This window comes from Tachypleus tridentatus, chromosome 7 (genome assembly GCF_004210375.1).
Source record: "Tachypleus tridentatus isolate NWPU-2018 chromosome 7, ASM421037v1, whole genome shotgun sequence".
Taxonomy (NCBI): Eukaryota; Metazoa; Arthropoda; class Merostomata; order Xiphosura; family Limulidae; genus Tachypleus; species Tachypleus tridentatus.
Window position 1 is genome coordinate 58,961,784 of NC_134831.1, and position 23,999 is coordinate 58,985,782.

Genomic DNA, 23,999 nt, shown 5'->3' on the forward strand with positions numbered 1-23,999 from the left:
GCGTATGAGTGCAAAGAACCTAGTCGATACCGCGTTACGAACGAAACAATAGCTCTGGTCCAATACGTTACCTTCCTTCATGTGTTAAAGTTCAAGAAGCGAAACAGGTTCATAGACGTATTTATTGTCACAGATCTCAGTTTTTGTCTTACATTGACCGGTTTGAGATAATTTCCACTGAAGGAGATGAACGTTACGTTATACAAATGTTGTACTATCTGGAAATTAGTTAGAGTAATTTTTGCTTCTGTCACTTCCTGGTTTTCCTTAATACGTAATAGTAAGTCAGTGATCCAAACCGATTCGGGTACTCTATCTTTCTGAAGAAATGACTTTCTCCAATTTGGTATTTATGCTTCAGAAAATACATAGAGTAGAAGCCTAACATTAACCAAGCATGTATAATATTACTGACTGTGGCAAGAACAAAACATGAAAACAAAGAAATATGTACGTCTAACTAACTGTTAAGAGTTATTAATGACAGCATTAAGTGAATAGATAGACAGAGAATTATGTTTACTGCTATGACACATGACAAAGACATATACAAAGGCTGATATGTATAATGACTACAGTTTAAAGATAATGGTATCCAAAGAAGTCATAAAACATATATATTACTTAAAGATTTTAAGTTTCTCATGTATTTTAAGTGTTTGATATCTATAAACTAATAGTAGTTAAGAGAATTTCAAGTTCTTGGAAACTAGCTACTATTTTAAAGGAGAATTCTTTATTCGTTGTTTGTTTTGTTTTTGAATTTTGCGCAAAGCTACACGAGGGCTATCTGCGTTAGCCGTTCCTAATTTAGCAGTGTAAGACTACAGGGAAGGCAGCGAGTCATCACCACCCATCGGCATTCCTTGGGCTACTTTTTTACCAACGAATAGTTGGATTGACTGTCACATTATAATGTCCCCACGTCTGAAAGGGCGAGCATGTTTGGTGTGACGGACCAACGGATTACGAGTCGAGTGCCTTAACCACCTGGCCATACTGGGCCATTTATCCGTTGTACGATCCCGAGATCAACAACAAAGATTAATTGCCAATGAATATTTGTACAGCATAATTCATATCAGACCGATATATCTTTGATCTGATTCTACAAATCGATGAAATTCTGCTGCTAGTTACTAAATCATTTTGACTATAATACATCTTAGAAGAGTTTAATTTTTTAATTGTATTTTATAACTGATTAACTGATTTCTTTTGAATTAACTGCTTAAGACTTTTTCGGCTAAAATATCAAAAATTATCATTTAATAATTGAATACTCTCGTATTTTATAAGACGGTAGAGAACTTATCGATTATTTGATTGTGTTATGATGCGCTTAATGTGTAGGTAGAAAACTGTGATCTTGTAACCCTGATATACTTATGTTTAGTGTACAAACATATGTTATTTCAGATAGACTTTCCCGAACAAGTTTTATTCTTGGAGTTTTAATTGCTACCGTGATATATAGATAATACATCTTAAAAGTTTACACACTACACTTTTGAGAAGACAAAATTTAGCATTGACACAATCAGTGTTTTTGTTCTGAATAGCTGGATATAGTTAGTGTTTCTGTTTTTGAGAAGACAAAATTTAGCATTGACACAATCAGTGTTTTTGTTCTGAATAGCTGGATATAGTTAGTGTTTCTGTTCTAGATAGTTAGGTACAATCAGTGTTTGTTCTCTGGATAGTTAAGTACAATCAGTGTTTTTGCTCTGGATAGTTAGGTATAATTAGTGTTTTTTTTTTCTGGATAGCTGAATACAATTAATGTTTTTTTTTCTGGATAGCTGAATACAATTAGTGTTTTTGTTCTGGATAGTTGGGTACAATCTGTTTTTGTTCTAGATAGCTGATTACAATTAGTGTTTTTGTTCTGGATAGTTGGGTACAATTAGTGTTTTTGTTCTGTATAGTTGTGTACAATCAGTGTTTTTGTTCTGTATAGTTGTGTACAATCAGTGTTTTTGTTCTGTATAGTTGTGTATAATCAGTGTTTTTGTTCTGTTTGGTTGTGTACAATCAGTGTTTTTGTTTTGGCCAGTTGGATACGAGTAATGTTTTTGTTCTGGATAATTAACAGCAATCAACAATCGATGTTTTTGTTCTGGCTAGTTGGGTAAAATTATCTATATTCTGTTTTACTATCCCTAACATATGTATACATACTAACGTGTCACAACTATATAGATATGTAGACATAGTGGGTAAAGCCTTTACTAATTGTTAGTTTTATTATGGAAAGCATTCGTCCTTTCCACAAATACTCTATTGAAATGCTTCTTTAATTGGTCTTCTACTGAAGCAATTTTAATTCGTTGTTAGAAAACTGGAAAACAGAAAAAAACGTGAAATAATATCAATTAGACACCATTCAGAAAACTTAATGATTTTTTTAACTTCACTGCGGAAAGATATTTTAGGGTCGTTTTGCAAAAGAGAACAAAAAATATTAAAGTGTTGTTGTTTTTTATAACGACAAAGAATGATAAGTAATGCAAGAATGTCGTCGTTTTGTTTGTCAAGAATATTCCTGTTCTAATGTGTGTAAAATTATAATCGTTCAGTTTGATCATTTTCGTTGATAAACAAGAAATTCTTTTTTCATGTATTGATTTATTGCTCTTTAGAATTATTTTATAAGTTTATTGTTTTTTATAAATTGTGGCAGAAACTGTAAATTTTGCATTATATTCAAAAGGTTCTGAAGTGCTTACTATACCGAGACGTATTTGTTAAAAAGGACTTCGTAAGAAAAATACTCTCGAAGAAGGCGTTTGAGATTAAAATATTTAAATTACTGTATGCTCTCCTCTCAAGCTTTGTAAAACTACGCCCTCTTTTGTTCACAAAGAATGTTTACAGTCTTTATTTCTTATAGAAAAGCCACATCGGGTTATCTCCTTAGCTCACCATGAGGAATCGAACCTCTGATTTTACCGTTATAAATCCATACACTTACCGCTGTACTAGCGAGGGTCTTCCAACCTGCCTGACTTAGGTGATATAAAAATATGTTATTCGTTTCGTTGGAACGTTTATTCAGATGTTTGTTTTGGATATACCTTTATTTACATTTCCTTATAATTAACGAATAAATGTGGTTTTTGAATAAGTTATTAGATCTAATGCCCATGGCTCATTTACCTCTTGATTTCTATACAGTGCAATACAAATAATATTAGCTTATGTTAGATTAACTGAGTATCAGCTGAAAACTGAAGGCACGTTTTCTCCTTTTTACAATCTCCTGTAAATAACTGTATGATAATATCTTTACTCCAAATAATCCCGTTCATCTCAGTACATAAAATGATGTTCCTAGACTCATAGTGTCGAATTAACATATACATAAAAATATATGTTATATGTAATATGTTAACTTACGATTCATTCACGAGATTTAACGAATAATATACATTTTCACTTGAGAATTGTTTTTACTGTAAAAATAACTGTTGTCACCAAAGTTAGTCGTTAAGTTTTGTATTAAAGCACTATTTAGATATAACACTAATGTAATAACCATCAAGAAAAGTCCCGTTACTTGTTAACTAATGTTATTTTTATAAAAATACAGTTAGTTCTTAATTTCTAAAAGCCTGTTTTTATGTGAAGTAAAACTTTCACTAACATTTTAGTTTAGACAGTATTGCAATTATTTGAATTTATTTTGGGAGTCACTTGTTCAAGACCCCCAGTGGCACAGCTGGCACGTCTGCGGACTTAAAGGGCTAAAAACCTAGTTTCGATACCCGTAATAAGCAGAACGCTTTGTGCTTAATTAAAAAAAATATTTTGTTAAGATAGCGTAATGCAACTTTATTAAAGGAACTATTTATGGTTGACAAAATGTTTGTTTCTCAAATTAACTTCGAGCAACATTTGTTTCAGTGCTTTTCGTTTTGTTTTTTAGCTTTCTAAACGTTCTGTGTTTGTCTGTTTGTTTTTTGAATTTCGCGCAAAGCTATACGAGCGTTATCTACGCTATCCGTCCCTAATTTAGCAGTGTAAGGCTAGAGGGAAGGCAGGTAGTCATCATCACCTACCGCCATCTCTTGGGCCACTCTTTTACCAATGAATAGTGATATTGACCGTCACATTATAACGCCATCACGGCTGAAAGAGCAAGCATGTTTGATGCGACAGTGATTCGAACCCACGAATTACAAGTCGAGTACCTTAAGCACCTGGCCATGCTGGGCCCTGTGGTTTGTTATTCGAACGTTCACAAACACGTTACTGTTTAAGATCTCCGATTCTTGTAATATTTGTATTAATGTACGAAAACAACAAATACACAAAATGAAAGTTATTCAGTAAAGAGAGTTTCGCCTTCTCAATTTTTTTTCATTTTTTTGTGTAACTGTTTTATAAATTAACCAACAAGCTCTAAATCTGATTGTCTTTCAACGTCTTAAAGTAGCTATAAAGTCAAAATAGGAAAATAATGACGGAGGACTATATTTGCCACTTACACCCATATTCAAATGAGATCAGTTACTGACCCTCACTTTAGTCTTGTATGTGTTTAATTAATTTCTATGGCTTATTCTAGAACCAACTTTTGAAAATACATGGTTTGGAATTACACACGTGTTGTCTTTGACAAAATGTGAGGCGTGTTTGTTTTATTCTAGTATTAAACTTATATGTACAGTTATTTATTTATTTTGCTTTTAAAGCAAACCCACATTGGGGTATCTGCTGTGTCCACCGCTGGAAATCGTGGCCCGGATATTTGCGTTATGAGTGCGTAGACTCACAGCTATGCAACCGTGCTACATGTGTATTTATGATTTATATAATTCAGACATGTTAACTATATATATATACACACACACACATATATACTTAATAATACATAAACTTTTAGACATCGTCCTTAAGTTTCCTTCCACACCTAAGGATAGAAGACAAGACACAGACTATAACTAACAGATTTATGACTGTTTTAAAAGTGTATGCCGAGCTGTATCAGTTGTGGGTGGATTAATTTATATCAGATTTGTTTATTTATGTTTCAGTATTTTCATCCAAAAGTACTCAGATGTTATGTGCTCGTCTTCGTCACTAATTATAAAATGATAGGCTACATGGAAGGCAGCTAGTATACAGCCCACAAACGCTTGAGCTTTTCTTACTTTCCAGAATAATGGGATTTGACTGTAATTACTTTCAGCTTACTCATCACCCCAAAGTAATCAGTGCTGTAACGAGCTGCGAATCACGAATCCACGAACGTTAACCACAAGATCACGTCCAGTCAATTTCTGTTAGAACACCGTCAATAAAGTATAATCTAATAATAACATCTTTACAACCATCACATCATTAATTGAGAATACATCCATCGTACTCTAACACTAAACATTAACTCGTGACGTTTGGCATAAATAAAAACAAAGTTGCTATTTAAAATGACTTAATAAGAGAACGGTGTATTATATTTTATAACGTAAAGTATATATATATATATATATTGCAGCCATCGGATTGTCTTATTGAAGATCGTGTCTAAAGACGTTTTATTTAGCGAAAATTAAAGTCCGTAGAAGTATTGCTTACGTAGTAAATAATAAGTGACAATCGGGCCTACGTACAAATTAATTTCAAAAGATACACATAACATTGTTTGTAACCTTTAATATAAGATGCCATGCGTGTTGAAACGCACACTGCTACCAGCAGAACATTTAATTCAGAATTTGTAATACAATGTTTAGTTCATGGTGGGCTCTAGAAGGCAATGGTGCAAGAGAGTTTACAAGCCTAAATCAAACAATTCACTTCCTTTAAGATCACACTTCAAAACAGAGTGGTAACTACGTTTTCTGCTCACTCAGCCTCTGTTTATCTTGACTTTGTGGTTAAATATTTGGAAGCACTTTGAACCACTTGAATGAGCATAGACAGTAATGAAAGGAAAGAAGAAACCAAACTGAAACACGTTTTAAGAGCAGTAGGCAGATGGGCACTTTTGTATGTGTCCTTCCGTATGGTTTCCTAAAGTAGAAGACGTTTGCTCATTATTTACTTTCTTTGAACATTTTATGCAAAATTTGCTAAAAACTTTAAAATATATATGCTAAAGGAGAAAACACAAAGCACTTCAGATGTTCAGTTTTAGTTACGACTGACCTAAGCCTAAACACACTCTGATGAACATATTTTAGGCACTAAATTCTTGTGCTTTTGCAAGTAAAAGCGACAAAGAAATAACATTAAAAGCTACATTGCTAAAATGCAGGGAGATTGCGTCATTTTTTGTCACTACAGGAAATTCGTTGAAAGGAACTGAAACATCTTTAGGAAGAACTTTTATGGAAAATCTTTTTGTCATATAACAATATAAATTATATACAAGTATACTTGTTGCGTTTGTTTGTTTGTTATTAATCACAAAACCATACAATGGGTTATCTGTGTTGTACACAGAACAGGTATTGAAATCCGGTTTGTGGAATTATAAGTCCTTGAAATTACTCTTGAATCACTAGTGTTTGTTTGGCGTCACGTCCTCGTTACAAATTTACTGCCATCTATGAACACAAAAATCATTAATAAAAGTAAATTGACAAACAAAATTTATAAGCATAATGAAAATTATTTTATATAAAGAACACACTACATGTTTCAACAGAACATTGATATATACTATTATGAAACATGTAGTATGTTCTCAACATAAAATAACTTTTATTATGCTTCTAAATGTTTGTATACTTTCAAGACATGCGGGCTATCCAGAAGATATACACCCAATCGTAAAGATATATGTTATAAAAGAAAGAATTCCAGTGACATATCAACATAAATTACAGTTATACTTTACTTCACAGATGTATTCCGTATATATGTATATATAATATACATAATATAATAGTAAATAATAATGATATAGAGAAAGAAATTACAAAACCTGAGATAAACAAGTATCTTCATCTATACTGATTTCAAAATACTGAAATAAATGATAATATTTTATTTCATACATGCAGGAACATATCCACTCTGATGGCCTGAGAGGCAGACTTTGTTAGAGAGATCTGTTTCTAGCAGCCCACAACTGATATTAAAGTTCCTACATTGGCCGAAGTGTTATTTTTCTGCCTTTCTCCCCCCATGATTATTACTTCACAAATAAAAAAGTCATAAAAACGCTGTATATATTGTAGTAGAATCCATTAATGATATATATGGCAAAAATAGTGTAATAAGTGCATACACAAAAATAGTGAGGAAGATATGTTAGAAGTGAGCTATCAGCAGCTATTTCTTTGTTTAAAACGCAAGGCTACAGAATGATTCGCCCTCATGTGGTTCAACAGTGAGTCTGAAGAGTTACAAGGCTAAAAAAGGTTTGTTTTTTTCGATGTCCATGGTGGACACATCACAGTTAGCCATTGAGTACCTTTGTGTTTAATTACAAACAAACAAACTTACCAACATACTGACTTATTTACGCTGTTTCCATCGCAAGGATCGAACTCAGAATTCCACTGCTATAAAATCCTAAAGCTACAGCTAAACCATTAGAGAGTCAATCGGTAACTAATTAAAACACAGATTGTTTGTTTGTTTTGGAATTTTGCACAAAGCTACTCGAGGGCTATCTGTGCTAGCCGTCCCTAATTTAGCAGTGTAAGACTAGAGGGAAGGCAGCTAGTCATCACCACCCACCGCCAACTCTTGGGCTACTCTTTTATCAACGAATAGTGGGATTGACCATCACATTATAACGCCCTCACGACTGAGAGGGTGAGCATGGTTGGGGCGACCGGCATGCGAACCCGCGACCCTCAGATTACGAGTCGCACACCTTAACACGCTTGGCCATGCCGGGCCTAAAACACAGATAAAAATTTCATAAAAATTACATATCTCAAGGTTATCTATTACCTACACTAGATCAGAAAGTTGACTATAATAGGATGAAAATTTCTATCTATGTGAAGAAATATAGAAATAGAACAGTTAATATTATAATAAAAATAACTTTTGTGAAACAAATCAGTGTTTAGCTATTTTACTGTGACTATTATTTTTCAAAACTCGTTTAAGAAACGAAGTTAATATTATTTGGCAAAATGCTCTTAATCTTCTACTGTTGAAGGTTTAACATAAAAACAGATTCAGACAAAAGTCAGGGTTATTAATTGGTTTTGTCCTTCTATATGATGCTGTTTGCCAAATAGCTTTAACACCATGAGCTATAATAATTACTAAGACACTGTGGCTAGATTGAGATTTGTAATGTATGCTGTAGTGACTTTTTATATACATTTATTATTTCGAAACCACAAATATGAAGTGAGTTTCAAATGGAATTTCTATTTTATTAAGAATTAATATATATATTCAAATTATTTCGTGAAGAATTTACGATATCTGTAAATGCAGTTTAAGTAAAAGAAAAAATCTAATTTCACTAGAAAATAGTTTTCTGAGAAATAATTATTTTTAGAATCGTCATTTTGTTCTTAGGAAAACCTTATATAAAATCAAAACTTTTATTTAAACAGTATTCTGGAAGACGTTGTTTTCTGGTAAACTTCGAGATTTGTAATTTGAACTTTACCTCGTGCACCTCGGTGGCTCAGCGGTATGTCTAATCACTTACCACCCTAAAAACCGGGTTTCGATACACATAGTGGGCAGAGTAACCATAGCGCATTGTGTAGTTTAATTAACAACGTTCACATCGAAAGCAGAGCAACTTTTACACTAACGCAAAGGAACCAAACCCTAAATTGTCAAACTTGAACTTTTATTTTTGATTTACTTAAATGCTTAATCTGTTTTAATAGCAACTTACAATGGCAGTAAAGTTACATAATCTTTGATATAAAAATCTTAAGAGACAAACCATAAGTACGACATTATAGTTTTAGGTGCATGATTTTATTTCATTAGTCGTATGTAAGCTGCTAAAGCACCTAATGTGTGTGTGATGCATGTGTGCATATGAAGAAAATATAGATCACAAAAACTGAATATCCTATACAAAGAAATTACATAAGCGTTAAAATCATAAACTAATAATTTATTTCTTTAGTGTACTAATTCCATGCTGAAGAAAAATATTGAAATAAAAGTTGTTGAAGTGAGATAATAAATCCATATAAAAAAAGTTCTGAAAGGTTTAATATAAAGGAAACTTTAATTTAGATTTTCGGATGGTCATGATTCACTGTTACTACCTAATATAAACTGTTGTTTATATTGTATTCTGTTGAACAACATGGTAAAACAGAGAACCAAACGTGAATGATAGGCCTAGATTTTGTTAATACTGTATGTTATAAGACAACATGGTAAAACACAGAGAAACAAGCATAAGTGTTAGGCCTAGTTGTAATCCGTATTGTATTCTATAAAACAATAAATAAAACACGGAGAAAAACAAACACGAATACTAGTGCTAGATAGACCAGCAGTGTTACATGTTATAATTTATCTCAAACGAGTCTCTAATTTATTATGTTACGTCCGTTACATATTGCGATTTCAAGGAGCCAGAAATTATAATTTATATTTAGAAGATAATTATATGGCGATATGTATTAAATTTATTATATTTGCCAACACTATTGATATTGATACACACAATTTCCTTTTTTAACATAAATATATTTTAATATACAAACAACAATACAATTTATAATAACAGTTATTATAAATTATGTTTCATATACAAATGTTTTATAAACTCACAATCTGTATCGAGTCTTCTATGTGGTCTGAAAACAAATATTTTCTTGACGTTTTACAAGGAGCGAATTAATTTTATGTTGATATTGTTACACGTCGATTAATGGCTTGCCTCACACCGTTTACAAGCTGACTTTTCTCCGACGAAAGTGTCTAATGTTCTCGTAGAAATACTATCTCCAGAAGTTGATTCACTGAAGTTGAACGGTTTTTAATATTCGAACTCTATAAACGTTTTTAATCCAATATGTGTAAGTTTTCGATTAATTAGCATTTATGACAATTATAGCTTCCGAGGTTTATAGTATACTGACTGTAGCGAACACACAATATTATTAAACTGTCATCATTCCGCGTGTTCCGTTGGTTATCTTTTATAAGCTTTAGAGGAAATTTTCTAGACGTTTCAGCTAAATGAATAATACTTGTATTTTACATACAAACATCGTACATTATTGATTCTTACGCCCGAGGATTTTTGCAAAACACATGTAACAATATAAGTTGCATATATTTCTAAATACATACTCAACTAAAACAAACATTGATATTAAAATAAATATGCATAACTAAATCCTTTACAACAGTCTCCTTCGAATAACAGTTTAAAATTACTTTACTAAACAAAACAAATTATTTACCATGTGTTTTAAATAAAGAAATATTAATACTAAGAAATCAGCTAACTTTAAATGTTTATTTACAGTTCTTTTAACATCATGTTTAACGCCATTTTAAATACTTTTTATCCACTATTTACATTTGTAATAATTCCACTGAAGTCAAACTAAAGTGGACTTATCTGAGGTTGGGTCTGGCGTGGCCTGGTGGCTTAGGCATTCAACCCACAACCTAAGGGACGCAGGTTCGAATCCTCGATGCAGAATATACTTGCCTTTTCAGTCGAAGGAGAGCTACAATTCTACTATTCATTGGTAAAATATTAGTCCAAGAGTAATGTGGATTAGTTGTACACCTTCTTGTCTATAACTGCTAAATTAGAGACAGCTAGCGCAGATAGTCTTCGAGAAATTTTGCGCGAAATTCAAAGCAAAGGAAATCAAAATATCTGAGGTAATTCTAGTTTCATTTTTAATGAAAAAGGTCAAGCTCTTTATGTTTTGATTGCCAGTGCATTAGATTTTGAATAAATTTATTTAAATTATTTTATGTAATACGTAATTGGTTAAGTTAATGCTATCTCTGAATGTTTTCCAACAGTTATGCCACCTGCTAGAAGCTTCTCCACAGAAATGTTTCTAATATAACAAACATCTTTATTTTGCTCATTGAAAGTATGAATAAGCCTGTATACATCTTATCTATAATGTTGCTTCGATAATCAGAATATATCCACCTAAGGACACGTAGCGTCCCTATCCAACTAGGCCAGGTGGTTAAGGCGCTTGACTCGTAACGTGAGAATCGCAGGTTCGAATCCCCGTCAAACCAAACATGCTTGCTCTTTCAGCCATGCGGGCGTTATAATGTAAAAAAGTAACCCACGAGTTAGCAATAGGAGACGATGACTAGCTGCCTCCCTTCTAGTTTTACACTGCTAAATTAGGGACGGCTAGTGTAGATAGCTTTGCGCCAAATTCAAAACAAACCAGCCCCATCCATCTAGTAGAGTTTGGATTTAAATCAGTAATAAATGCAATTTTAAAATATTAAATCAATTTTTGAAACGCGTATAACTCATTTTTCCCCTTGTTATTTCTTAAGACTGACTGGCTAATATGTTCAGAGAAACGAAGCTCTACCTACACTGCAGATTTATTGTTACACACATAATAGTGTGTACTTTACTTACAATAGATGGAATCGTATTTTGAGACTGTTGAACAGTTAACAAAGTTAAAAGCAGAGCAGAGAGAGATAACTGGCCTAATTTATTAATTATTAAGTGCAAAGCTACACAACAGGCCACCCTGGTCTGTTTGTTTGTTTTTGAATTTCATGCAAAGCTATACAAAGGCTATCTGCGCTAGCCGTCCCTAATTTAGCAGTGTAACACGAAAAGGATGGCAGCTAGTTATCACCACCCACCGCCAACTCTTGGGCTACCTTTTTACTAACGAATAGTGGGATTGACCGTCACGTTATAACGCCCCCACTCTATTATAAACAATTACAACTCATAAATATTGGTTTATGGCAATTTCGCTACAATATTGTGAAATAAGAAACAAAACCAATGTTAATAATATTGAGTTTTCTCAAAGAATAGAAATATGTTTCACTTTTACACGCAAGGAACAAACCTGAGTATTATTTTTTCCAAGGAGAATTGGATATCATTGGTCCCTTCGTCTTTATGCTTTGTGGACGTATATGAAATTATTCTTGCCTTTGTCCGATGTACACATTCCAAAAGCTCTTGTCAACCCCAGCAACCAATACAGTCAGTACGTGGAGAAGGATTGTTTGTTGTTTTTTTTCATTTCGCGCAAAACTACACGAGGGCTACCTGATCTAGCCGTCCCTAATTTATCATGGTTAAACGAGGGGGAAGGCAGCTAATCATCACCACCCACCGCCAACTCTTGGACTACTCTTTTACCAACGAATAGTGGGATTGACCGTCACGTTATAACGCCCCCACGGCTGAAAGAGCGAGCATGTTTGGTGGGACAGGGATTCGAACTCGCGACCCTCAGATTACGAGATGAGCCCCTTAACCCACCTAGCCATGCCGGGCCCGTGGAGAAGGAAGCTAGCAAGTTTGGTTAATAGATACGTTGCACAACAACTGAGTTGTGTATTCGTTTCTTTACTGTCCGAGTTATAACTTATTCTTGGCGGTACATTTTCTGAATTTGCCTTTTGTGAAGACTTTTAAGCGTAGATGTCGATATCAGTGTACCTGAATACCATACATCTGACACTTGCCCTAATGATTCATTTTTCAGCTGGTCTCTTCATTATCTAATAAATTCCACATGGTGTACACGTTGGCAAGTTTGATGTATTTAAAGAACTCGACTAATCTACACAACCGTAATTCTGTCACTAGAAAAAAACCTCAGACAAATGTGATGCACAGTGTATTATAAGTTAGAGCGACGATGAGCGCGTGTTCAATGATAATATATTACGTATAAATCCTCACTTAAGTACTTAAAACAGTGGTTCTTAACCTTGTTGTAGGTACTGAACCCCGGAAGGTTTGTACTTGCATTCACTGAACCCTTCGTAATTGGAAAAATAAAATATGATTTTTTCAAATTCAAAACATAAGTAGATATTTAATTAGTGCACAAAATGAACCATGCATCAGTTGCACACAATATTACTGTGTTCAAATAACAAAACCAACAAAACATGAATTTCACACAAAAACAAAAACATAATTCAATGAATAGTTACTGCAAATCAATGTGACTTTTGCTGTTGCCTTTCAGAGACAAGTTCAGAAATGCGCGGCTTCACCTTGGCAAGTGCCACTCTCATATCATTTTCGGAACAAAGTCTGTTCCTTTTCTTCGTTTTTATGTCTACCATCCTCGAAAATGATTACTCGCAAAGATACGTTGTAACAAACGGTATGAGTACCTCAAGGGCTTTCTTAGCAATAAGAGGGTACGCTACGATTTGGTGACACCAAAACGTTGAGAGCGTTGTTGTTCTGAAAAGTTGTTGTTGAACCTGGCTCTGCTGAAGTTCAATGCTTTCGTCGAGGTATTCATCATTGACATCTGCTGTCGCAACATTAAACGTGAACGGCTGTCTCACCCATGCTGGATATGACTCTCTGGTGGGGAAGTATCTGTCGCAACACTTTGCGAGCTCATCTAAGTTCATGACAATTGCTTGCTTCAGTTCCCCGGGTACAGAAATGTCTCCGATTTCAGACACATCTTCGATCTTACTTACACAGTCGTCCAGTAAAGGAAAGTTTGTGAAGTTATCATTCTCTGTTCGTCGTTTCCATAACGGTAGCTTTTTTTGAAGAGCCTTCAAGTTTTCTTCTGCTTCGATGATGTTGACTCCACCGCCCTGCATCTGTTGATTGAGATGATTGAAGATATCAGTCATGTTCGCCGAAATGAGAATGAACTCAGATTTTTCGAAGCAATCTACATGACAATGTTGGTGCTCTCGCAAAAACAGGGCTAATTCCACACGCATGGCAAAAACACGATTCAGCACCTTTCCCCAGGATAACCACTGAACGTTAGAATGGTACAAAAGTACCTCGAATTTAGAGCCAATTTTATTACACAGATCTTTGAAGATGCGGTACTTCAGGGCACTATTTCGCACAAAGTTCACACATTCCACTACAATTTTTAATACTTCTGCCAGTTCTGAAGGCAAGATTTTTGTTGTCAACGCATGCCTGTGTGTTACAATAATGTGTGGTGCATTGGCTTTCACCAGCGCACAAAAACCAGAGTTTCGTCCCAGCATGACTGGAGCTCCGTCCGAACAAACTGCGGAAACCATATCCCACGAAAGATCATTGTCTCTGAAGAAGTCATCCACAAGTTTCTTCACTTCAGCTGCCTTAGTTGTTGTTGTAAGATGCTTACAAAATAAAAAAATCTTCTTTTATCTCGTCGTTCTTCACATAGCGCACGAATACAACAAATTGGCTTAGATTGGAAACGTCGGTGGTCTCGTCGAGTTGAAGGCTGAATTCTACTGGGCTTGAAATGATATCTGCAACTACTTGAGCCAAGATGTCATCGGTCATGTCATCTATTCTGCTGCTGATGGAGTCATTTGAAAGAGGAATTTGGGATAACTTATTTTCAGCAGCTTTTCCCAGCATGATATTCGCCATCTTCAACGCGGCTGGTTTTACAAGTGCTTTACCAATGATGTGTGGTTTGCCCTGCTTTGCAATCAATTTCGCAACTTCATACGATGCTGTGAGGATCGGTTTGTCGATGGGTACAAAGCCGAGAACAGGCAAGGTAGCCTTTTCAGCAAACCTGGCTCTCTTTACCTTCAATTCAGCAAGCGTTGTGTTCTTATATTTCCCATATCCATGCAGCTTTAGGGAGTGTTCTCTTAGTTTTGCCAGTGCTAGACTAGAATTGCTCAACTTGGCATTACAAATCATGCATTGAAGACGCTTACTCCCATCATGTTCCGTTATACACATGAATCCATATTGTACGTATTCGTCCGACCACTTTATGTTTTTGCTTGACAGAGTTAGTATGAAAGAATTAAAAGATTAGGAAAAAAATCACAAATGACGCACGATTACTACAGTTACAAGTCGACTGCTATGCGCACGAAGTTCCCTGCAGCACAGATATTAAAGGCCAAATGATTTGACGTGATCAGCCGCAGCCAATGATGGTCAAGTGGAGCATGACGTCACGAATCATACGAGTGGGGTAAACGGAACGGACACACACACAGTGTGTGTGTCTTGACCGCCTCCGAACTCCTGAGACTGACTCACCGAACTCCTGGGGCTCGATTGAACCCAGGTTAAGAACCACTGACTTAAAACAAGACTTGTCTTAAACGAACAAAAATCGTTTCTTGAGTTATGTGTATAACGATTAAAATCTTTATCATTTTTAATTAAACAGTTTTAAAGTGTGGTTTATATAATGTGTCAATAATTATGTTTCGTTCTTGATTTAATGCAGATAAAAATGTGTTATAAAACAAATTTTATTTTCTAACAAATCTTTGTTGTTGTTATATTTTTTAATTAGTAAATCACAAAGCCATATAATAAGAGCTATCTGTGCTGTGCTTACCATCGGTATCAAAACCAGATTCTTAGCTTTATAAATCCAGTTAGTCAGCGGTAGGTGGACAGTATATTTATATCTTCTTCATGTGATACCTGTAGAAGACGTCATTCATGTTGTCCTGGAGGATATGAAGAGACCTTTTTCACTTGGTAAATAATTGCCAAAACCTTTACTGCACCACGCCCTGTATGTTCCCTATGGGAAAGACAGCCTTCACTCTGTTGCTAGTCAGGCGAAGAGCAATCATCAATTACCATCAGTCTAAGAAGCCGAAAACAAGACTCTTCTGAAGAGATGACATGTCGCCAGTGTCCTAACTCTAAGTTGACATGCTGTCTTGCTAAATAACACTGTGATGGCAATGACTTCTAATTAATATCAGTTATTTGATCAGTCTCATTTTCATTGTTCTTCTGAATACCCTGGAATGAATGTGTTCATGCCATTCTTGTCGTAAGGTGTTGCAAAACTTCATTCGAACTTAACGTGTCAATCTGATAAAAACTCGATCGTCTCAGGTAGCAGTTTTTAGGCATCTACCAGTAGACTTTTCTGAAACAACGTTTCCTGTATTGCAATGGCGTTTCAAGATTCTGGATACACTACAATTGGAGTACCCTAATGTTCTGGTAATGTCAGCTTGGTTCATATTATTTCTGGGCAGTCGAAGAATTTGACGTTCTATCACTACTTCTGGCACGTGACGTGACGAGACATAACTATACACCGAGTACAGAGACACTGTTTGAACGATGCTGAAATGTTTCGAAAAAACATTTTACAAAACACAACTTTTATACAAAACAGGTGTATATATATATATATTAACAACTCGTACACATTTGTCATAAGCTATCATTTCTGTTACTACTTGACATTTACTTAATAACTATTATATACACGTTAAAAGACTGTACATACATTATTTTCATTTAAGTCTGTATTTTAAACTAAACTTGTTCATGGATCTGCCAGATTCGCATTTCTAATCAATAGTCCGTTTATCCTCCCCCTTACCCCCAGAGTAACATTTTTCTCAGTTGTACATTCTATTGCTCCAACCCTGGAAAAGTGCCGTTCCGAGTCGATATAACTTTTTCCATTCTTCACTTGCTCGATTGCAAAACTTATTATATTAAAATATTGTAAAGTCTTTAATGACGGCCTGGCGTGGCCAGGTGGTTAGGACGTCCAACCAAACATGTTCGCTGTTTAGCCCTCATGTAATTTGGGGCGATACTCGTAATAAATAAACAGTAGCCTGTTTTTGACTGACAAATATTATCCTTGATTAAAAAAAATATTTAATGGACTGGCAGGCCATCTATGAGCAGAAATATATTATTTTTTATCACAATAAAGATTTAAAAATGTGGTTTTCTTTCCTCCAATACAACGCTAAAATCAGGGGTTCGATTCCCCTCGGTGGGCTGAGCAGATAGCCCTATGTGGCTTTGCTATAAGAAAAAAACACACACAAAAAACACACTTTCATCCAAAAAATAAATAAGAGGGAGTCGTCACTAGATGTGGCATTTTAATTTTTTCTAGGCATTTTAGAGTAAATTAAAGTAAGAGATTTGTTTTCATGTTTATGAGTTATAATTGTGTGCGCAACAACACAAAGTATATAACCGATTCAGTTTTATTACTCATCACGATCTCTACAAGCTTAGCCTCATTATAACGTAACGCTCAATCCCACTATTCGTTGGTAAAAGAATAGCTTAAGAGCTGGTGGTGGGTGGTGATGATTAGCTGTCTTCCTTTTAGTCTTGCACTGCTAAATTATGGATGGCGTTTTAAATTTAGCGTTTTAAATCCGTAGACTTACCGCTATACTCGCGTGTAGTATTATTGCAATATCCAATGGCAAAACATACATTATCTATAACAGAGAAAAAAAGAAACAACCTAATTAGAATAAGATACAATCAACAGTTTCCTGGAGAATGTGTTTGTCTTTAAATTGTTAATGAAAACTTTGAATTGAAAGGATAAACACTGAAAAATCTTGACTTACTTATTGTGACACCTAAAGTGACAACCAATATGGGTGTCATAGATCAAAGGCCACGAGGTGACATCATTCGGCTGATGTGAAAAGCAATTTTACATTTGAGATGTGTGCGTGCACTTTTTGTTCAGTTGTACTTAGTTTTTGTTGTGAGTAGTTTGATTGTACTTAGTTTTGTTGTGAGTAGTTTGATTGTACTTAGTTTTTGTTGTGAGTAGTTTGATTGTAATTAGTTTCCAGATACAGAAAGTTGATAAGCCATTTTCTGACCCAATAGAAACGATCATATACTAGTCTACGTAAGTATTCACAGTGCTTATTAAATCTAAATAAAGATTATTTTCAACGTCCTTTAAAGGTATCCAATTTCTTTATTTTTATACAACTTAAAATTCAGATAATCTACCAACTACAGAACAATCCCTTTGTTTCTTGATCGAAGTTATGTGTCTAAAACTTGTCGGAAAATATGTTTTATTTGGAAACACTTCAACGGCTTACATAACCCCTTATCTCGTTCTGAGAGGGGTGGTAGTAATTCAGTGATAAACACCAAAGTATAAACTGCTTTTACTTTATTATCTTGTTCTGAAAAAGGCGAGAGTACCTCAGTGAGAAATGCTCACCCGAGTATTAACTCTATATACACTTACACATGTTCCATTTCAAAAGAGATGATAATGCCTCAGTAGTAACCATCCAAGTATTACTTGTATCCAAATTAAAACTTCTCGTCAGCTTGTGTTGTTTGTAAAATGATCATTTGAACATTGTAAATTTGTCGCAAATACAGATTTAAGTTTTCGCCGTGGGTCGACGCTCCATATCTGTTGGTGATGAAAAAGGTAATAATGAAGTGACACCTGTCACAAAGTAATTTACCAGCCATGCCCTATTAATTTTACTATAAAAATAACAGATATGTGTAATTATGGATTAAATAAAGTAAATAAATTGTTTTTCTTGTCTCTGTATAATTTTCTTTCTCGGATCGAGGTATCCAAATAGTATTAATCAGTTTAGAATATATGAATTGTTTTAGTTGTAACTAGGACTGCATGCCAGGTATCCATAGATCGGTGTAGAATAAAGATGCTTACATGACTAGATGACAGGTATCAAGAGATTGTTATAGAACAGAGATGTTTTCATGACCAAATGCCTTGTATCCATAGGTTGGCATAGAACAGAGATGCTTCCGGGACCAGATGCCTTGTATCCATAGGTTGGCATAGAACAGAGATGCTTCCGGGACCAGATGCCTTGTATCCATAGGTTGGCATAGAACAGAGATGCTTCCGGGACCAGATGCTAGGTATCAAGAGGTTGGTGTTGGATTTGCTTAACCAAATTTCATGTATCCACAGGTTGGTACAAAACAACACATATACTTTAAATTAAATATTATTTATGATAATTACATCATAGATGTTTTCCAAATGGGATGCTAGATACAGTTCAAGATGAATGATATTTCTCTTCAATTATATTTATTTAAGAGCAATTATAAGTTACATAGATGCTCATAGTTTATAAGGTATAGAACACTACGTAGCATATTATACAAGAGAGCTGCATCGTACATGCTGTTGGTTTGAACGTGCGATGTGGTCACTACAAGAGAAAAGGGAACTGTGTAAAAAAGAATTAAATACATGAAATATAATATTTGTTAATGTAATTATGTACAGTGTTTAAGTTATCGGTTATCGTATTTCTATTAACTATCTATATATGCATATCAACGTGTTATGTTTAATACTTTATGTAGCGTTGAGGGAAAACCGTTGAGAAACTTTCCTTTTCATTATTTATACAATCATTTATGGTCGTAAATCAATTACATTTTAGTGATATGAAGTACAATCGTCCTTAAATAAGTGTATTATGCTGAAAGCAGCTTTAATTAACATTTAATATGAGAAAATTGATTATTTCGTAGAATCACTAATTAAATTTTTTCTAGGCTTTCAGCACTAATTACTGAGTAATTTTTCATTATTAGTGCTAATGTTAGGAGAGAGGAGGAGGAAACTTTATGTTTTCAACAGCACATGTCTACTCGTAAAACAAGATGAATGAATGCGTTCAGGGAGGAACTGATGTTAGAAAGTATTCGAATTGACCCATTAATTCTTTGACATTGACCAAGGTTGACTTATTCTGAAGCTAGCCGTGGATAGAACATAATAACACCTGCAATATGGTTACCAACACATACTCTAAAAAAGTAGCACAGACATGACAAGATAGTATAAATCGTGTGGGGTGGTTTAATCAGTCGTGTTTCTTTTTATGAACTAAAACGTAGGTTATGAATATTAGTGAAATGAGAAATATTAGTTAATCTTTCTGTGTTGTCTCCACAGTTGTCCTCAACTGGAAATAACTCAAAGCTATGGAGTAAATGTTGAGTAAAATAAGTTATCATTAAACAAGACAACTTTAAACATCTTGTTGAGGACAAAGAAGGTGGTCTACTAGGTGGCTCTCTTGTTAAAGTTGTTTGTTTGTTGTTAAGTGTAAACCTATAAAACCTGATTTTTAGTGATTATAAGTCCCTAGATTTGTCGCTGAGCCTCGAGGGGGAACTATGGAAATGGAAACTCTTATGTATAATTCGTTGGCTAAACCATCTGATGCATAAATATGTGTTTATATTTAATATGAATTTCAAAACTGTATAACTGTTCTTATAAATATTCACAGACGTGACTCAATTTATGAGATATTCATAGGCGTTTTATTACTAAACTGAATAAAATAACCAAAAGAAGGGTTAATTTGTAAGTATACACATACGTTTCACTATACTCATAGACTGCAGTAACCGCAGTTTCAGTACAAGTAATTAGTCAATTAGAAGCAAAGTGAATATTTCATCCGAATTCCTTGTGTGTAATTGATAATCTATAATAGTGTACACCTTTCGTTAAATAGTAAACAAACGCCAAATATTTTAAGTTTTTGAGAGGTAATAAAAAATAAGATAATAAAATTAAGGTAATAAAAAATAAGGTAATAAAAATAAGGTTATAAAAAACTCAAAATCACTAAATTTCTTTCAGTTTTTTTTTCTTATTTGAAATAAAAGGAAATTTAACTTTGGTTCTCGTTCGGTCATCAAATAAAAGTTTTGGTTAACTTTCAGCTCTCAACCAGACAATTAGGTTTTGTATCGGATAACGACTTTACATTGTTTGTTTGTTCATTTTTTAATTTCGCGCAAAGCTACTCGAGGGCTATCTGTCCCTAATTTAGCAGTGTAAGAATAAAGGAAAGGCAGCTAGTCACCCCAACTCTTGGGCTACTCTTTTACTAACGAATAGTGGGATTAACCGTAACCTTATAACGCCCCCACGGCTGAAAAGGCGAACATGTGTGGTGTGGATGCGAACCCGCGACCCTCAGATTATGAATCGCACACCTTAGCCCACCTGGTCATGCCGGGCCAACGACTTTACATTCCTGAGGTCATTCACACAATTGCTTACATTACCATCATCAATCGTGTTATTGAAATTTCTAAAATAACATTTGTAGCTTTATTTGTGGTCATAACAGTAAAGTTATATTTGATTTAATCATTATTATACTATGATACGATATATTAGTACCGGCGATATCGGTATCGGTTGACAAAACTAGTGCCCCTGAAATGTCAGTGATTCCCCAGGTTAATGCCGCTTAATCTAATTTTATATTTATTTTATATTTGTTCCAGTTATATGTGTCTTTGATCCCCTTTGCAAAAAAATGGAGCCGGAACTGTAATATATTTTGTTAATAAATAATATCTATAATAAATATTGCTCAATATGGTTAAACGTAGACCATCAGGATAATAATTCAACCCCAGAGTGTTCGTATACAGTAGTATATCAAAACGCACTGGGTCACAATATAATATAGATGTGGTACTAAATACGAAGTCTTTAAGTTTCTAATTTACAATTTCAACAAACAAATCTAAAAGACAGAGCACATAGTCAACAAGATTAAACTAAGAATACCACAAGTATCAAGATAATGTTGTGTTCATGATTATTACCAATAATAAATACAAATCTGTTAAATGGAAATACGTGCAAGAACCACTGTATATACGAAAAGGAAATAAAATCTGAACCCAACGGTAAGTTAGAAATAAAGGACACAGCATAGACGGTGTATTTAGGTCTGGTAGAGCCAAGCGACTGTGATGGGTGGTGTTGACTAACGGTCTTCACTCTAGTTAATAATTTGTAAATTAGCAGATAGCCGTCGAGTACTTTTCACAAGAGTTCACAACTGTGTGTGCGTAGAAATGTGCAAATAAATTTGTTGCTAAATCTAAAAGCTGTATCTTAATACTGGATTGTTTTTATTAATTTTGAGAAATAATGGATTAATTTCTATTCATTATGGGACTTTTTTACCAAATGAAATTAAAGAACTATATTTGAAACAGTTATTTAACCATACTGCAGCAGATCCATTTGACGTGTTTATTCTGTCTGGTCTAACTGCTTTATCTATTGCTATTTATGTATTGAATATGTTAATTGTAATATTTTCATCAAATCCTAATTCTAGTGTTTGATGGGATAACATCAGTTGTTTTTTTAAAAAAAACAACAACAACAACACATTACATACGAATAAGATAAGAAAATCCTAACTGATTTGGATAACGTATTTTTCATAATTCGCTGATTTTATTTATTTTTGCGCTCAAGAGATGGCACGACTAGGACTTCGTTTACTATTTATGAGTAAGTTATATAGATTGATGCCACAAACAAGCAAGAAAACTTATTCTTCCAGGTGGTGTGCAGAGCGTTATTTATCATCACGTTGTATTATGGAACTGAAGGTCTGTTTGGCTAAACTCTTTCCCTATTTCTGGGACTTTGTTGCACATTACCATGTTTTACCTTGCTCTTTTTAAGTAAACGTCACATTCTTATAACGTGGCTCTTCTAGTGGCTCAGAAGTAAGTCCAAAGGCTAATGATGTTAAAATCGGGTTTCGATACTCGTGATAGACAACTATAGATAGCCCATTGTTTAAATTCGCACTTAAATGCAAGCAAATCTTGTAACATCAGATGACTTTCTACAACACTTCATCGATGATGAATTATTTCGGTAATTTGTAATAAGAGAATGCAAATTATCGTTCTTTAGATTTCGCTTGTTAGAAACTGTTATAAAAGTGTATTTTACTTTTACAAACACTATTCGTTTAACAGCCAATTTATTTTTGTCCAAAACTATCAAATTTGAAATTGTGCCAGTATTAGAAGTAATATAAAATTATAAAAGGTTCTTGCCACCAGGGGCCTTTCACATAATCAGCAGGGGTGTGTCTAGATGGTTAATTATGTATGCCAGCCTGGAATATTTTCTGTCGTGACAAGAGCTCTTTAGATGTCAGAGAATACACTATAATATGTCATTGTAGAATATTTCTTGAGGAGGCTTAAATTTTGATCATGATAAAACAAATATACGAGTTGCGTATAAGGCTTTAACTGTCAATGAGGAAACTAAGAGCGACATCTAAGGTTTCATTTGACAAGTATTTGCGAGAGGTCGAAACCTCGCATTTCTTGAATAATTGTGCTTTGTCGTAACAGATGGGAGAAAATGTTGTCGTGGCATGAACGTTGTGCTTTTAAAATACGCGCTTAACAATGATCATAAAGAAAAAGCGTCGTTCGTTCACCCACATCTAACCTGAATGATAGTATAGTAATTATACATGTCGATTTGAAAGCAGAATTTTGGCTTAAAACAACGACGACTCTTAAAATTTAAATTTTGATTAATTATACTTTGAAAGGCTTCTTTAAATAAGTGACACTTGATAGCATTTAATTAATTGCCTTTTTGTAGTTGTTTACAAATATGTCATCAACAATGTCTGTATATACTTCCATAAAATACAAGTTTCAATTATATTTGTAAATATCAAGTGCCAACTAAGTTGTTTATTCATTACGTGTTTGCGTGACAACCTATGCAGACTACATGTATGTATATATATGTATTTATCTAACAAATAACTACTCGTCTTTTTTCAACAGTCTTACGATACTAAAGTCATATGATATTAACATATATTTTATCTTTTTGTTAGCATATCGATAAAATTGGCTACTTCGAAATTGCACAAATACCTGAAATTACTAGATAAAAAAATCTTACATATATAAAATAAATAAGATAAGATAAACCGTCATAATCTTAAAGATTCTTTCAAAACCGAAAGTTGGTCATCAATCCTTGACGTTATGATGGAAAAGGAATTTCTTACTGCCGGAAGAAGGTAAGTCATTTGATTTATTAAAGACTTTATGAAACTGGTCAAGTGATTCAAGCTGCTTCTCCAACATGGACTAAAAGGCTGGTTCTTTATTAGCGAAATTCTTAACGTGTTTTTCTCTATAGCGCTTTTTTTAATGAAGCATGAAAGCACTTTAACTCCAAAAATAAATGGTCAAAAAATAATTTTAGTATTTCAGAGAACATCACACATGAATAAGT